At 33.0% G+C, this 20,019-nt stretch overlaps 1 pseudogene; it reads right to left on the minus strand.

Annotated features, from left to right (window-relative positions):
- Positions 1 to 404: 404 nt before the first annotated feature.
- LOC108215066 (DNA-directed RNA polymerase III subunit 2-like) lies at positions 405 to 18,650 on the minus strand (annotated as a pseudogene).
- Positions 18,651 to 20,019: the final 1,369 nt, after the last annotated feature.

The following is a 20,019-nucleotide window of genomic DNA, read 5'->3' on the forward strand; positions in this document are numbered from 1 at the left end:
AACTATAATTTAGTAGAATTTTTAATTATTTCATTCCATCCACCATTCAGTTCCTATCACCCTTAACTAGAGCTCAAACCCTCCACTTTGTGAAGGAATGCTCCATTCCTTATCATACTTATTTTCTAGCCAAATCTCATAATACAATATTTGCATTCACTCATTTTTTTTAGAAGTCATCCCTCTTGCCCTCTATTTCTCCTTTTATTTTCACTCATTCCATTCCATTCCATTTTATTCACCCCAACCAAACACAACAGTAGAGGTTCGGTTTGGAAGCAAATAACATAACAATAAAGGTGTAGACGAAACATCTTTTATCTACTAAACTTTAAGGTGTATCAGAACACCTTAAACTTTAAGGCATATGATTTGGGTTAACTGAGTATACCAGAACACGGTACCTTGTCTTCAGAGCATTGGAGTCAGGTATACTGATCAAGCCTCCGTCAACTGTAAGCGGGGAACAATATTCATAGACTGTAGTTCCTGGTAGGTTGAGATACAAAGGAACTCTTTAGAATTATAACCAATTAGCTACACTTATCATATGAAAAAGGAAACACACCTCTCGACAATCTTTTAAAAGTAAGGTCATCAGTTCAACTTATTCACTTCCACTATCTATGCCAAGTTGTATAAAAGATGTCTTATCATAGGTCATCAATCTTTACAGTTGTGGCCAACAAATAGGTACTTATATTTTAACAGTTAAGATCAACCCATATGTGGGAAAAAATTAATAGGCAAGTTTAGGCACACGCTTAAGAAGTCAAACAAAACCAAACGATAGAGTCCAACACTCCACAACATATAATTAGAATGTTTACTTTGATAACTGAAGCTATAGATCCTGGGCTTGGACTCAAAGCTTACAATCGTTTCGTTTCGTATACTTTCGTTTCATGTATTTTCATGTTTCGTATACTCAAAGGTGAAACCCGTATTCGTCCGTTATTGATTTCGTGTACGTAATTTAAAATCCGTATCTGATCCAAAACGTTTCATGTATTTTTCGTGTACTTTTCCTATATAATTTTACAAAATATGAACAATATATTTATGCTTGCATACAATTCTCTACAAATTTGTTAATGTATCTACAATATATATCTATGTATACATATAAATATTTATTTTTTACATAATTATATATTTAATATATTATAGAATATGAGTAAAGTTCTATGGAGACCACTTTTATTGGAGACCGTGGAGACCACTTATGTTCTGCAATCAAAACACTATAAAATACATTATTTTGTGAAGTATGTTCAACAAATATCATGTATTCATTAAAATTGTTGAAGATCATCTATGTTTCATAAGTATATAATGTATGTTCTGCAAGTTGAACAATGTCCTGCAAACTAAATTTATTTCATAGAATATAACATTTTGTAATGTTCTACATGCGAAACTTATATGATATTCAAGATTTTAAAGTGAAATAATGATTTTGTACAACATGATGTGCAAAACTATACATTTTGCAATGTATAGTAGTAGTAGCGAAGCAGTAGTGGTAGTAGTAGGAGCAGCAGCAGCGAAGCAGTAGTGGTAGTAGTAGCAGCAGCAGCAGCGAAGCAGGAGTGGTAGTCGTAGTCGTAGTCGTAGTGGTAGTCGTAGTCGTAGTCTCATCTATGTGCACGAATTAGAACTATGAAGAAGACTTTAAAACTAATAACATGATAACAAACTACAGCACAGCGTTCACAAATATGAAAATGTTAGATGTCAATGCATCTAAACCCTCCGAACAATAAGAATTTAAAAATCTACTATCAGTATCGCTCGTTTCAGAGAGATCATTGAAGGCAAAGAAAGCTTTACAGTTGAACAAATGGGATCACCATAACTAAGCTCCTTACAGAGAAAGTAAAGCAGATGGCCAAGAAGAAGTCAAAAAACAATCATCAGGCAAGCAATGTTTCAGCTACCCAAAGAAGAGTGAGAAAGAGAAGATATCACCTAAGGTGTCTTGTTTACAATCAACACTATTGAAATCTTCAAAATCAGCAGATAAAGTTATCGAGTTAAAAAGACTTCACTCAGTGGATGTTCGATCACAGCTAGCCAATAGTGAAATCTGCTATATGACTAATTCTATACACAATAACTTCAGCATTAAATTGTTAATACTAGTTCCCCGTACATCTACATGATTTTCTTAGTCTATTTTAAAATTTTGTTTATCAATTGATTTTCTTAGAATACAATGGTATCATTTAAGTGTTTGCGACTTTGTGAGTTGCAAGTATAAGAAGATAAGGAAGTTACTACGAAGACAAATTCAATTTCTTTTCTTGCTAGATTGAGGTTAATCCATATATCAATCAGAGAGACTCTAACTGAGCCAAAGTGACAAGAAAGAGAATTAACCAACAATATGAATGCCAGAACTTAAAGCTTGATACAAAATATCATAGTAATTGAGAACCAAAGTTCATCCTTACAAATAGTACTTCTCTCATGTAACAAAGGTGTTCCCCTTAACGCTTGACACAAGGATAGTGTGATACATAGAGTTCTTCCCACTTTTTTTACACACAACTTCTTGTCTTCAAGTTAAACATTAATTTTAGTCCGCATTGGCGCCATCTTCGACTTGTTTTTTTTACTCTGGTTATGGTAGGTGTTCCTTCATGTTCCTCTCATTGGGAGACTCAAATATGAAATTATTGATGGTGTTCATTTAAATGCTTATATATACTCCCTTATGGATGATCCTAAGAATATAAGAGACGAAACAAAGAATTTTAAAGATAGCATATCACTTAATTATTACTTCCTGAAGTCCGTCCATTTGATTCCTACAATATGACTGTATGTATTAGATTTGCTCTTTGAGTGCATCTATTTATTCTTACTTGCTCTAGTTTCCTACCACCCCATACACAGTGGCTTTTTCTTGCTCAGAATCTCCACAACGGTAGATCTTAAGAAAACAGGTGCACAATTGTGTGTTTGTGCAAGGGGTTTTCATTTACTACAAACAGCAGATATAAACAAGTGAAGATGACTTTCAAATGGAGCAAAAATTCTAAATTGAAACAATATTTTAAGAAAAAAAAAAGTGTACATGTATATGTATATGAAAATACATAAGTCGACTAAAAGTGTTGAATATGTGGGGAGAGGCTTCATGCAACTCAGTTTAAAAAGAGTACTCAATGTAAGGATTTTAAATGACAACTTGCCTGGTTATAAGCGATATTTCCCATTGCTTGCTTTCCCATTGCACACTGATGGGATAATGCCAACAAAAAGTTCACTTTAATAAACACTTAAATTAAATTTAATGCAGATGTCCACAATATAAAGAACGAACTAGAACCTGATATGTGTTTCGGGGTGACTGATTGTGATGTGGAAATGGAATTAATCCAGCGCAAACACCCAGTATAGTAAAAGGTTCAATTTCAACGTGGGTTGTATCTATTGTGGCCTCTCCTTCATATAGAGCAATCTATATGCAATGAATATAGAATAAGAATGACTTTTAGGCAGTGACCAAAAGAAAAATATGATATACACTACAGTTATACATACCAATGCATTGTTCTCCTCGTTAACATCAAGATACTCTATCAACCCCTCCCGTAGAAAACTGTCAAAATTGCGCATTCCGTCCTACAAAGTAAAATGTTTGTCACATAACATACAAGGACATATTGGAAATATAGACATAAAAAAATCACCTTTAACTCTTTCATGTGATGTTCCTTGATTCTTGATACACCCTTGTCAGCAATTACAAGAGGTCGACATACGCGGCCACCATCTGAAGCAATGTAGAGGCAATGCTGCCAAAGTTTTATTTGTTATTATCATTAATTCAACTGAAAACAACTTTAGCATTTAAAAAATCAAGATCATGAAAAGATATATCTTGACGAATAATAAAAAAATTAATCCTTACCACGTGGGTCTTAATTACCAATCAAAAACAGGGCATAGTATGATATTCCGTGATTCTGTTCTAATTGTGCATAATGTGAAACAAAAAATTCCTAGTGCAATGATATGTGATGAAATTACAGTTGTGTAGTACTAATTCTTTTTTCTAATGTATTGAAGTAAAGGAGAATTATACAAATGCTTTAAATAAGAATGTCTGAATTCATCATTGTTTTAGTCATCCCATTCTGTCTGCACTTCCGGAAATGAAATCTAAAATTGGGTGAAATGTAAGCAAGCTTCGAATATTTACAAGAGTTATACTGCCGCTACAGCTAAAGCTATTTGCTATCAATAATAAAGTGAATATCACTGAGATGCTACGTTACTGTCTCTCCTAAAACCATAAGCTGTAAGGATGACTTAGTTGGATCATAATATAGACTATACTATAATAACCTGAATAGGGTACATTTGGTTGGTTGTAAAACATGGGTTCAGGAAGAATAATAACTGTAAGATCTTAAGATAAATTAGAACCGTGAGATCTATAATTAAGGAATCTAAAGGATATTCCATATTTTAATATTTAAATATATTGTAAATGTCTTAGGTTTCAATCTCGTCCACAACATATTAAAAAAAGTAATAGTATTGTTAATTCTAAAATATACAAACAAATAGGACTCACTTCTCATCATCCACGTATTATTATAATTATTTTATTTCAAGTCTCTGTAGTTATTAAATTTCTAATAATATAAATTAACTATAAAATCATTCTATGATTTTATAATTATTAAATTTTCTGAAAATTACTCCCCCTGTCCCCATCAGTTCTTTACGTTGGGGACAGAGAACTTGGCACGCATTTTAATGCTCCTGTAAAATATAGTTTCATAAAATATTTTGAACTTTTTTTTTCTTCTGAATTAAAGTTTGATGTTTAAATTATTATATATAAAGAAAAATAAAATTTCAAAATTAAGTTATGAAATTATATACATAAACCTTAAAATGCGTGTCAAGCGAATAAAAATTGTAAAGAAATGAGACGGACAGAGCGAGTACTGAAGAAGATTTGTGCATCGGACGAGTAGCGAGCTAGTATGTGTTTAACACGCATCCTCACTTCATTCCCATTTCTAGGTTGGAACCTATCGTTCTTTGGGGCAACAATCAACCTCAGGACCAACCAAAATTATTTAGAACATCATGCGAGGTGGGTTAAAAACCTAAGCTAAGATACTATTTTAAGTTGCATGCTAAAATGTGAAGGTTCTTAAAGGAATTACCTGGATCATATAATATGAATCACGAGTGCGGGGATACGGGAATTCGGCAAAAAGAATATGGGGATTCGGGTGCGAGGGGTACAGCAATTTAAAATAAAATAAAAATATATTATATATATAATAAATTAACAAATTAAAGTAGTAGCATTTATATTGAACCAAATAGTCACATACATAAGTTCATCATTGTACCATGCCCACTACAAAGTGCATTTATATTTTATACAATTATAAACGAATATAATTGTATGGCTATACATATGGATAAAAAGACACCCATATACAAATCATTATCTTACCCAACGTTTACAAGTATATAAATACATATATACATACAGACTCAGCCACACATATATACAAACAAAACTACATAAGAGGAGAGGAAGAGAAGAGTGGAAGAGGAGAGAAGAGGAAAGGAAGAGGAGAGAAGAGGAAGAGAAGATAACTGCAAAATTACAAAAAATGCCCTTCCCGACCCCCTTTGATGCACCCCTGTGAATCCCCGACACAAACACCGGGATATGCCACGCAGCACCCAGCCGCACCAGCACTGCACCCGGTGCGCAGTGCAGCACCTGGGTGCTGCACCCATGCTTCCTAGACATATTATGTATTCAAAAGTTGTACTACATTCTGAGACAATGATAGTTACCTGCTTCTCATTCACGAAAATGCTAATGAACTCCCCAATTTTACCAGCTCTTCGCAGCTTTCTCATTGCTTGTGCAAATTGCTGGACAATAAAAGAAAGACATAACGATGCATTTATATAGAAATGCTCTTCATTAATAATGCAAAAAGATAATAATAATAATAATAATAATAATATAAAGATCCGCTATATAATACAGAAGAGTTTTAAATCAGATATATTGATATATGCCTAAACAAAGCACAATACCTTTGGTCGCCGATGCTTGCCAAGTATAAGCCCATTTAATATAATCAGGTATGAGTTTGGTGCATGAAGTTCTTCTGCGGACAGTAATTCCAGATCTTCAACACCCAAACAGTAGCACTAACACAATTCAAGCATATGAAGTATGAACAATAATGTAAAGCACATGATGAGTTTAAAGGATAAATGTTTTATAGACGATTATTAAAATAGAACTCAGAGCACCCAGAAATTTTGGCTGTAGCGGCAGTTATTAGCAGAAATCAATAAAAAAAGGAAAAAGGAACAGAACAATTACACTTCAAAAATTTATTGGTAACTATAGCATTAAACAACAACTCAATTATGCATATAGAAAAAAATAATTCCTTCATGTACTTGACTAGACAAAAAAAAGTAACTTGCTGAAATAGTAATGGAGAGAACGGAACCTTTAGAACATGGAATGATAGAACTGGGGCAAATTATAGCGATGAAGTGATCCAGTGAAATATTTATACAGATTAGAAACAAACCCCCCAATGCAAGAATATAGACACTCAGATGTTGACAAACAAGCAACTTAAAAAGAAAGGGTGATAAAAATCTAGTAAGAGAGAAACAAGCAGTACCAAAATTCCAATATAGTTCTAATGATTATAGAATTACTGCAAGTATCCTTTCAAACAATTAAAAAAGTTAATATTCTTGGAGGATGAAATAGTTCGACTAACAATAGTAACAAATTATGGTCTATGACACATGTTTGATGTTCTAACTCTGGTACACAAGCATAGCATCAGTGTCATTATTTTACTTCAAAAATTACAGGATTTGGAGTATTTGTGATTGTGAACAAGGTCCTACGAACAGAATTTGTCCATGGAACCAACTATAAGTAAGGTTAATAGGTTATGTTCATCTTAGAAAGAAAATTAGTGCAACTCCAACGCAACACTTATATAAATGTCTTTCTTTTTAACTTTCTGCATGTATCATAGATTAGAAAATGAGTCATAAGACTTATAATTGCAATATACTTGGTGCAATCAACTTCAATTAAACGTGACCCACATCATAACAATAGCAGCTCACCAGCTTCTAGTACATCCCTGGATTACAACTACTAGACAGAACAATTACCAGAGAAATTATAGGGCCTTCCTCTTGATCAGTTGTAACATGAGTCATCAGAGCTAAGTTCTTTACTAAACCACATGCTTCACCTTCTGGAGTGTCACAAGGGCAAAGCATTCCCCACTGCAAGAAAAAAGATTTAATACATATACCAGTATCATTGCATGCGGGAGTCATTAATACAGCACTATCAAACATAAGTACAAGGAAATAACCCAGCTGCAGAAATTTCTAAATTCACTACATTAGCATTAACTGGCTAGGTTGCAAGGCTCTAGGTCCACTAACTTTCCTCGACTTCTCAAATTGTGGTTGAATTCTTGTCATCATACCTAATGTTCCTATGAAGGAAAGTCTAGCAACGACCTGAAAAGATATGTATGCTTAACCTACATGGCTCCTAAGATATGATTTAATGATTAATGAAGGAAGGAGGAAGAAGTAAGACACCTGTGTCATGCCTTTCCGGTGCATCCTAAACCTTTTTACATCCCAGTTACCTGTAGAAAGGGCCCTCTCTAGACCAACTGTGATTCTACCTTTAGTAATATACTGTAGAAGCCCAACATCAAGTCAGAAGATAAATACAGCAGGCAATAATATAATCGAAGATTCTAAATATGTATCTCTTGCTGACTTACGGTAGAAAAATCAAAACGAGATCTACTTGGCTTGTTGAGGACAGCGTCCACCTCCTTCACAGCTTCTTCATTCAACGTCTTGAACAAATCCTGTAATACATGTTCCATTATTTAACACGGAAACTATACTTCTTCTTCTTCCCTTGCATTTTTTATTATAGAAACTAAGCAATATAAAGGATTACCTCAAAGAGTAGAGACAATAATTGCCCTGAAAGCTCCAATCTTTTGTTCCCCACATAATCCTATTACACCAGGAAATCATAATGAACAAAAATGTAAAAAGTTAAAAAAACACAAATGTGAAACTGGCAGAGACCATGCTCAGTAGCGCATATCATAGCCACTGTAAAGCCTTAGACAATCATGCCAAAATATGATGGCACTCGATTAATGTTTTACAAAATATAAAATAATAAGCCTTACATCAAGCAAGCAAAATGCACACACATAGAATAATCATAATATCATCAAAGAATAACTTTTACCAGCTAATAAATACAAGGCTCGGTTAGCAAGATAAAAAAATTGGCTTATATTAAAGTTCCAAATAACATATTCAGAGACCTTATTTGTAATCACTAATCAGTCTACAGATATTACAACACTTGAAACAGTTTTAATTCCTGTCATCTAGTTACAAGGATACACAAATTCATAGTGGCACAACAACAATTTTCACTACTATTCACCAAGTGTACAAGGCCTTTTTAAGTGAAAGTAAGGTGTACCTACAAGGGCTCAACTGATCACCAGAGATACATGATCGGTAGATTATGTGATTTAATGTACTCAAGTAGAAATATATGTTATTCAATTGGTGTAAAACATTTAACTAACTACAAAAATTAAAAACATTTATTACTAAAATAAAGTTAGTACAAGTAACAAGATTTGCACAAAATTTATTATCCTATCACTCAGCACGAGTTCTTCCTATATGGCCATACCCAATCAGTATATAGTTCAGATCTTCCAGTCAACTGTGAATCATTAGAATGAAACAGAGGAACCGAAATATTGAGTTATAGTCGCACAGTAAACTTTTAATTCTCACTCCCAAACATCTCTGGTTATGGCAATAGGTAAACAAAGGGAACTTTTTAATGCTCTCTAAAAACAGATACATGCATACTGAAGATAACTAAAAATCAATATTCAGCAATTTTACTTGACAGCATTATTTGTAGTAGACCAATTCCGTACGTAATCCGTTAACCGAAGGTTAAAAAATATGCTAACAAGATTCTTGAAATTACCTTGTCATCCATTGCATCTTTGTTAATAATTGCTTCCATCATGCGTCGCATCATTACAGCCACATACATACACTTCAATCGAAAATTGTTTTCTCGAACCTGCATATAAATTTCATGCACAAATTGCATAAAGAAGAAGATTACAGAGGAGAATGCAACATAAATGTCTTTATTCACGAATAAAAACTGTAACTTACTGGAATGTTAGCAACAAATACATCACGAAGGATAACCAAAGCTCGACCTTCCTGCTTGCCACAATGGAAAAGTGTTAACTGATGTATTACCGGAAAGAAAGTAAAATTTAAAATTTTAAAAAATGCAAGTACAGAAGACGAGACCTTTTCAACCGAAGCACTATAAAAGCGTGACTTTGCTACCTGAAAATTGCAAATACAAAACAGATTATTACATCAATAAGAAGAATTAAAAAAATTACAATGCATCACCTATTGCATTTAGGAAGTTCTCCGATCCAAGTTGATAACAAGGATCTTTTCACTAAAAAGAAAAAAAATGAGGTTTAACTAAAACAGAACTATCAAATTTTAATCGATTTACACCAAGTAAGCCAACCTTTCCCTCAAGGAATTCGAGGGCCTCCTGTTGTGTGTAAACGTGATTTAGTGCGCATTCCTGAAATTAGAAAGAAACGAAATTACTCTACAAAAAATAAACAGAAAATTAATATTAAAAAAAATGATCTCCTAATGCAAATAAAATACTGTCAGCCGCGACAAACCTCATAAAATTGCAATTAACGAATGAGATAAGGCAATAGCCGACAGTACTACTGTTTGAGAGACACTTTACATATTAACTACATATATTAGAACTCCATGTAAAACAATTCCATAGGAGTTTTTCCACAAGGAACCAACAATTTTGTAAGTGTTCTCTCACTTTATTTCCTTTCTTATTTCAAGGGATAATGAAAATCACAACCAAAATAAATTCACCTCAATCGATGGCAAAAGTAATGCACCATATCGAGGATCCCTTCCCAGCATTTGCACAACCTCTTGGTCACTCTCCATACCCATAGCCTTCATAACCGCCATAATTGGCACCTATAAAATCACAATAAAATCTTATAACTCTTTTTAAATTAACAGACTAAATGTAGAAATATTTTAACTGTCACACACAAGGGCTTGAAGAAAACTGATTTGTAACTAGTAAGAGGCTTACCTTCTTTTCAAATTGGTTCAGACTCAAATAAATCTTCTCTTTCTCCATCACTATAACTGTTTTACTTTTTCGTGCTTCAGTACTGCTCATAACAGAGGCTTGGACACTAAAGAGGTGTTAAAAGGAGAAACATAATTAATTTACTGATAGTATGGTGATTAAAATGAATTTGCAAGATAGGGGCATTTAAATAAATCATCATATTCTCAGTCAATGGTCTAATCTGCCAGAAGTATAAAATGATGCTATCTTAAAAAATGAAATTCATAGAAAGCTATAGAAGAGTTCAGCCACGCCGAATAAAACAACAATTGCTGCATACAAAAGCCAAATTATCTATTGATTTGGAAAAAATACTTTCTAATATTATTTGCATAAATGTGTATTTTATTATTCTTTTCTTGTTTTATTTTATGTCCAGATGTTGTCGAATTTTTGTTTGTTGTCACTTATCTTTTATACCGTGTTCTTCTTATGTTTGTCTCTCATCTTCCTATAAAATGCTCTTATTATTGTATTCTATATTCTTCAAGCAAGGGGTCTTTGTGGAAACAGACTTTCTACTCTTCTGAGTATGGGTAAGGTCTCATACATTTTGCCCTCCTGGAACCCTGCTCGATACACTCAGTACGACAAGTTGGTTCTGTTGCAGTTCATTCTAACAACTCCAAAAAGTATGCAGCAACTTGTATATTCATGTATGATTCGCATAAGTAGTGAACTTAAAAACATCAGCAGCATTTAAGTTCTTGTATCAAAAATTTTCCTCTTTTCAATTCAAGTGAAACCATACATTCTCTAACAGGTCATGCAAGTAACTATCCTGATCTTAGGGATGTTGCAATCCAAATGATAAAAGGAAAATAGTGTTTGGCTATCACTTAATTTGCTTTCATCTTTTTCACAAAGTTTTTGAGTGAACACTCATCGTCATCTATTCTATAACTAGTTTATTGCATCTAGTTGTGGCGTCATATATTCTAAAGCTAATTTCTTTAATCTAGTTCTGGCACACACAAGTTAAAGACTATGTCAGCCTTTTGTCTACTGTTGGCTTCCTACGATGGGATACACAGAGTGCAGAATGATTTAATAAATTCTATTAACAACATATGTTTGATGTTTCCATTCAGCAACTACCGAGTACTGACAAAAAATGGGACCCTAGAAAATATCTACCATTTAAATAGTAATATCTATTACTTTTTAAGATATATGTTTTCCTATTCCACAAGAAAACAAAGGTATCAAGCCTGAAAAATATGGATAATTTATTAGAAGATAATTTTTATAATTAAAATACACTTTTTACTAATGCCTGTAATCAAAACTTACCCTCTATTCAAAAATTGGAGCACCTATATTTTTACATATATGCACCCCAGTTTATCACTCTAATGTTTATCCTCTCAATTTCCGCTACCCATATCCCAAGATTCTTCTCTAAGGTTGGTCAAATCAATAAAATAATATATAACAATGAAACATGTTTACAATAACAAAGAACAATTATTTGAATCTGCTTACCATCCTTTCTTATCGGTGTCAATAATAATTCTGTTCTTGGAAAGTTGTTCTTGAATCAAAATTACCTAGCAAAATGATGGTAAAGTCAAGATGAATATTGTCAGATGCATTATTTAAAATAGTCAACTAGAGCTGAGGACATATAACGCTCTTTCAACTCTTTTGACCAGCACTTTATATTGAAAATTTAAAAAAAAAATCACTGAATCATGAAAATCTGTACTTACAAAATTATGTGAGAATGAAAAAATAACTCCTAAACAACAAAATCAATAGATAGTAGGATGTCCATTTTTAAAACCTCAGTGAAAACTGGAAACTAAGAGAACACAGTAGTCATGCAAAGGAAGTAATTTATAATTTCTCGTTACTAACACCCTTCTATCTATAAATTTTATGATTTAAGTTAAGCTTCATAAAAGTTCTAGAATCACGTAAAAAAGAAATTACCTTTTCTGTTCCTTTGACGATAAAATATCCTCCAGGATCAAGTGGGCACTCGCCTAATAAAGAAAAAAGAAATATTAGCATCAAAGAGTAAATGAAACAACAGAAAACTACAGATAATATATACATGTTACAATGAACTGTTCCAGATACTCAATTGAGCATCAAAACCAGCCTGCTGCCTCCTGATAAAATAATCTTATATACAACTTCCAAAAATTTAGCAATGCATAATGGAAAAAAAACAATGAAACAAATATTAAAATTTACAATTTAATTGGAGCACTACAATTTATGCATATGTATGTGTGTATACATACATACATACATATATATTGCTGAAAGATTGCAATTATTATCGCCATAATAACTTTTATATGCTTACCTAATGTGAAGAGAAACCTATACTTCATTGTCTTGCCTGCTTGCACATTATACCTAGACCTAGATCCATGAATCCTATTGAATGCCTAATTGCCTATGTTATGGTTGGGTATACAAAGTTATAAGGCACAAACGATTCTCGAAATTCTTATAATTACCAAAAGTGCACTCTTTAAACTATATATATTTAACTTGTTAATATTAATGTTTACATCAAAATTCTCAGTTGACTAACCCAATCTCGCCAGTTCTTCTTCATCTTTCCCATATAAGAGAGCAACAGCTTCTTAACATTATAGGCATTTTCCCAATGATTACGTCATTCTGAGAACACAAATGGTAAGATCTTTTGCTAATGTATAAATATGACTTTGAAAGTATCATTGAAATGGGGAAAAAAATTACCTTCATCGCTACGCTTTTTTTACCATTACTTTCTGTAACATATTCAATGTCAACATATATTGGAGCAGCATACCTATAACCATGTGTAAATGAGAAAAACAAAACACTAAATATGAAAATTTAAGTAAACAAAGGCATGGTACAAGAATTATCACAAGAAATATCAAGGTTTGGCAGTTTTGATTTTACTTCTTTGTGTAGGTATAGATTACTATAGACGATGTATCAGTCAGAGAACATGAATATTGAAACAGAAATAAGGGACAGGGGAAAGTGAGATTAAAAGTTAAAAACACAGATCGATGGAACTCAGAATAGCTATTGATCTACCGGAGAGACAAAAATAACAACCTTACTTTGCTCATACAGTCATATACATACACTTTTAAGATCCGCTTTGTTTGATAGTGGAATTCACCATGAAGTCATGAAACGCTAGAGTTTGCAAAGTCAAAAAATATTGCTTGGAGTTCGTATGAGTATGACTGACTAGATATGCAAAAGTAGTTTGGGGCACTAACCTCTAATTGTATCAGTGTATAACATGTGAAGATGCCAACAAAATTTCATGATACAAAATTTTGAAAATGGACACCAGAAGGGAACATTATGTTTTTGCGAACAATTCAGTTCTTATAAAAAAACTGTAATTCAAAACTAATACTTGTTGACTACAATGAATCGCCAAATATGGCACATTTCTTCTCCCAAAAAGTGCTCACAAAATAAAAAAGGGATAGACACTTACGTGATGTCAGATAAACGACATCTGTGAGGGTTGAGCTGATCCATGACACTATTGACTACCACTGAAGGTTCACCAATACGAACACTTTTATATCTGTAAGCATGCATAAGGCAGACGGAACAGGCAAATATTCACTCTGAATCTCATAGCAAATTCAGTACAAACACATTGTAAAATAATTTAAGCATGGTGGAGCAGAAAATTAAGTGTTACCTGAGATAAACATTTTTATCAACAGTGGATCTTATCTCTTTATTGGCTCGCACAATATTTTTCATTCCTGTCCTGACGAAGTAATTGAAAGAGTCAAGATGTTGCTTCACTAAGCCTCTCACCTACAGATCCAAAAGAAGAAGACAGAACTATCATTAATGGACATCATATTTGGCTATCTGCAACTTCAAATATATCACACATCATGCCGTTGCTAAGTGGCTATCTAAAATGGAGCATATCAGATCTCAAAACCTAATAATCTCATCCTCCAACAACCACACTGACACATTCTCACTTCCAAGTTCTGCCAGATGTGTGGGTGAAACTGGAAAGCAAATTTTAAAAACATAAATAACAATGTCAATAAACCCTGAAGCTACAAGGCACTTCATAGTTTTATTCATTAAATGTTTTTCACTGTCCTCCAAATAGTTTGCAATTATATAAAAAGTCTACAAGAAGACGAGCAACAGAGCTTCATGTTTCTGTATCCTAAAGTGTACGAGCTGCACCTTTTTATCATTCTCCTCCAGAATCACAATGGAACAATAACACACAATGATATAACTTGCTGATTCAGAAACATGGAACAATGTGATAATCCGAACTGAACAACTTGACACATAACAAATAATAAATATAACGAGACGAAATCAGACAAACACTGGAACATATCCCCTAAAAATCCAACAAAACGCAAGGTTTTTTTAATATTACCTTTAAAAATTCTGGAAGAAGCTGGAACTTATCAACAGCAGATTTTACCGGAGCAGCAAGAAATTGCTTGTCGATTTCAGCACTGCAAAAAAGAAAATGTTTCCGAAGATGTAAAGTAAATAATGTTTTATAGCATAAAGCGAAAGTTATACAAAACGAAAGAACTCCTCCGGTCTAACAATTGGTCAAGCATTGTCAAGCAAATGAAATTTACTGGATCACATTATTGTCAGCAGATGGTTCTATACAATTTCAAGGCAGAACAACAATTGTGATTTCTATATGATCAAACTGCAACTCCAATAAATGGCAATATAAAAAGGAAAGACAATAGTAAAGAGTCCCCAACTAAAAAAAATTATAATCCAGCAAGGCAACACTAAGGAGGCTTCCATAGCTTCTTATTGCTTGGATTTAACCGATATTAGTTCCATTTTGGAAATAGTTGCAAGGTTAATTAGTTAAAATGGACCCGACAATCCCCCGAGATATCAATCTATCTTAAACTATAAACAAGCCAAATTACTTAATACAAATAACGCTTATAGACCTCAAAGATCAAGTAATAAAAACAACGAATTATTAGCATAATAAGGTCTCAGATAAAATACGGTTCATAGGCACATGAGTCCATTTTTTATAATACAGCAAGGAAAGGTTAAGGAGGCTTCCCTAGCTAATAATCCTCCATCTCCCTCCCTCCCTCGCGTTGTAAAAGCGTGAATTGGACTTAATCGGAATTAATAGGATGATTAATTAAATAATCGGGTATTTAATAGGGTATCTAATAAGCGGTCAATTAATTGGTGATTAATTAATCACCAATTTTTAGAACAATGTCTCTCACACACATCCAGCAAGGCAACATTAAGTAGGCTTCCCTATCCTCCCTCCCTCCCTCCCTCCCTCTCTCTCTCTCACACACACACACATAAATACGCATAAATAATCATCCGTACATCTCAGTAACGCGTATAAAACATCAAATTGCTCGTACTATCAAAAAATAAAACCTAAAAGCATAAAATCACAAATAAACCCTAATTTAAACAATAATAATTTAACATGTAAAAACAATGAAGAAACAAAAGAATGATGAGAATAAAACAAAACGTACTCGCGTTGAATCTCATTGACGCATGGTGTAAGTATAGATTGTGATGAGATGGAGGAGTGTGTGTAGATTGCGGGGAGAATCACGACGGGGTTTAACGAGGGTTTATCGTTTATAGAGTGGAGTCTTGGGGTTTAGTAATAGGGCTTGATGTTGGCCTCCATCACAGGGATGTATGCACAAAGTTGACGTCTCTGGTAAAGCCTTAAGGCTTAAGCAAGCATCTCTCACGCCATCACAGAGGAAGTTACAGAATGTTGATTTATCTGGTTGGTATCCCAACTTATGGAATATGAAAATATAATGTTATGACGTTGGGTTAAAAGTGTATCCTTGAAACTTGCAGGTCCAAGCCAACGTTCTCCATCGTCCAGGCTCATAAACAGGGGTATAACAGGCTCCAATCAAACCATTGCATTCCAGATGCCAGCTTCAACAATAAAGAGGCCTATTATTCCTGGAGCATCTGATAATATCTCAAATAATTGTATTCATCTTCCAAGAATATCTTCAGAGTGATTTTGAATATCTTCCAAGAATATCTTCAGAGTGATTTTGAATATTAGTTTATCCAGTTCTTTTCTGTAATTTCAGCTTTATGGATCAAGCATGTTAGTAGTTCTTTTGTGTGTGTTTGTGTATATATATGAATATATGAAATATGTATTGAACACTCTTCAACACAAAATGCTTATAACTATGATTTACTTGCTATTATAATCCTATTCAATGCACTTAATCGTATACACCCTGTAGCATGATTTTTATAGTAGTTCACAAGTGTCATTCTAATGCGCATGATAGTCAGGGTACTGGGAATGACCAATCACCACCAAATGAAAATGTTGATCCGAATAGAGCTATCAGGACAACTACTGAGATTGGTACATAATAGTTACTATCTTTTTCGCATATTGTAATCATTCTGACAGACTTTGATTATTTGTGATATGTAACAAAATTGATCCAGGTTTATGCTTTGATTATTTGTAATAGTGAAATGCACAATGTATACACTGCATTCTTACTAACCTTTTCTCGATTTGACATTCTTTATAATTTCTTATCTTAGGTTCTGGTGTTACACATGTCAGGACTTGCTTAATTGCCGGGCTTGAACTCCACCGACAATATGATACAACATATTTATACAAGGTACACATTGTGACATCAATGCCACTAATTATAAACAATGAAATATCTAAATATATTTATTTCTTAAATTGAATAAGGCAGCAGGGAGCAACCAGTTTGTAAAACTGGACAATGGTATTCAAACATAAAGATTCTACTTTAACTGAACAGGGGACACATCAACAGCTTTTATAAGGAGACTGATATAAAAGGTGAAACAGAGTGTCTGCAATATTAGTCCCATTCATGGTATATACTATATAATAACTTGGGCTTCCTGCCACATTTTTATTCCTTTTAGTGTTTAAGTTGTTTAACCCTATCATTCTTTTAAGAATATATATACTCATGGCTGTTTCTAATATCTTTCAATTGGCTGTCCAGTGTATTCATAATCCTACTGCCTACAGGTTGTGGCTTCACTATTTCTGAATATTTTTGTTATATATTTGTCAAGTTAAATGAGATATATATATGCATCACTTACATATTTATAGTGCAAGGGTATAATATATTCATGTGATTACTTATTTTTGATGTTTCTGGACTAACTTAGCCGTAGTATTATCTCATGTGCTTCAAACAAGATATATCTTGGTTTGTGCTATAGAATACGATTTGAATAAAAAAGAGTAGAATACAGATGGACCACTTGGATTAATTAGTGATACAGTATTTAGTTTGTTCGGCGCTAAGTGCAGTCATACCTTTCTAATTTTTGAAACTGTGGGTGAGGTCAGGGAAATTTTAGTATTACCTGGAGAGTTCCATATGATATTTTAATACAACTACTGAGCTCTGTTTATGTCCTTTTTAGGATAGCATAAAACACAATACCATATGCACCTATATCTATAGTTTCTAATGAATATTTTTGACACTGTTTGTCTGTGGTACTGGTAAAATTATATACATATTTAAAATTATTCATGAATAATTATTTTAAAATTTATTTGTCTATCATCAATGTCATGTACTGGTCGTTTAAGATATGCACCCATGCTCAGACAAGATACAGGGACCCATCCCATAAAAAAATGAGGACATAAAAGCATATAATTCTACCACGCAGCAAGTAAAAACGTGTTTCCAACTTACCTAATTCTTCCCCTCGAACCGTCCCTAGGCTGACGCTGCCTCGAGGTTGTGTTCAATGCATCATTATCAGCTCTCGCAAAGTTGTCAACCTTGCAATCCTACAGTATTTTAAGGTAAAGGATATGAACCCGAAAAATTGCAGAAACTAGCTGAATATCATAAAACACACTGAAATTAAAACAAAAAAAACAACTGCTACATAACCTCGCTATTTCAAGGAAAGAATGATTACCATCTTATCCACTTTATCTTGCTCACGTTCCTCTTGTATTTCCTGATCGGCCGACGTGGCCTGAAAAACAAAATCAACCGTGAAAACAGCTCAGAACAAAGATCTGAATCAATTAGACACAGATAGATACGTGAATGTGTGTGTATAGGTGAGAAATAGGAGTGAATTAGATCGAGGCGTGTGAATAGAGGTAGAATGAGAGTGAGAAACCGGAAGAACCCGCCGGACGTTTTTCTAGGGTTTTGCGGAAACAGATACGAGCAGTCGAGCAGATGTGATAGAAATAAGATGGGATATTTCGAATGAAAATTCAGAGGGAAAAATGTATTTATTAATTTGCTTTATTCTAAATTATTTTCAAAAATATGTATGCTAAGAGGTCATTTGGCTGAGTTTGTGACATAACGTGACTTATTTGATAAGTCGGAAGTTTCAAATTTTGGACAATTTTGACTTATTAACGGCTTATGAGTTATTAAAAATATAATAATAAAAATAAAAGTGTTTTAATAGTAACTTATAACTCATGGGTAATTTTTATCAGAAAAAAATTTCAAAAAAATTAAGTCACTGAAAAAAGTACCTCAAACTAATTTCTGGTTTTAAGTTAGCTCCTGGCTTATTTTTGACTTTAAGCCGGCTTCTGACTTATTACTCAAACAGATATTTTTCAGTTTAAAGTTGGAAAAAGCTTTAAGTTGGGGCTTAAAACTGCCCCCAAACAAGCTCTAACTTATAGTATATGCGATGTATTGTATTTTATAATATAATATTTTTTTGTTGTATGAATTTTAATATTTAATAATTGATAAATGTGCGTAAGTTGATATATTTTTATTTAATATTTTTATTGACAGTGTAAAATAAATTTTCGATAAATATAGACCCAAGAGATATATTTTAATGATGAAATATGTTTAAGTTATAATAAAAAAATCATTTGAACATGTTATAATTTTGAAAGGGTCATGTATAGGCCTAATTACCGACGAATTAACCGGAATTTTTGATATTTCGATTTTAATGATGTGTATGTGTATATTCTTACTCCATCAAATCACCAAAATATAAATTAAGAGGGGGATGTATTCAATTGGGATTTAAGATATCTTTTTTCACTCGTAAAATCCGAGGATATTGAACTCGGATTTTAGAAAATGTATCAAAATTTTGGAATATTCAATTGGAATTTTAAATTATGTGATAAAATCTGATGTTATTCAATCATGATTTTAAATTATACCTGAAATCTAATGGTATAAAATTGGGATTGTTTAAAATTCATTAAAATATGATGGTATTCAAATGTTGATGGAATTTTTTTGGACTTTATAAAATGATGAATTTTGAGAGATTGTTCAGTGTATCTTAGATTTTTGAAATCCCCAAGATCCCATGGATTATGAATCATTGTACTTAAATCCTAAATAATCTATTTTGAGGAATTTTATAAAATTTAAATCATTAACTACATTATCTTTCCAAATTGAGCGTTCACTCATCTCTTCCACGATTGTAGCGTCGTATTTTGTTGTTGAGTTTGTGGGAAAGATATTATCCTGCCAAATGTTTAGCAACCTTTTTGTCGATGAGTTATTTCTTTCTCTGTTTGTTCTGCAACGGCATTCTCTGTATGTTATGAACACGATGTCTAACAATGAAGATATCTTGCTTATGTTTTGCACCTTTTCAAATAT

Source organism: Daucus carota, chromosome 3, assembly GCF_001625215.2.
Source record: "Daucus carota subsp. sativus chromosome 3, DH1 v3.0, whole genome shotgun sequence".
Taxonomy (NCBI): domain Eukaryota; kingdom Viridiplantae; phylum Streptophyta; class Magnoliopsida; order Apiales; family Apiaceae; genus Daucus; species Daucus carota.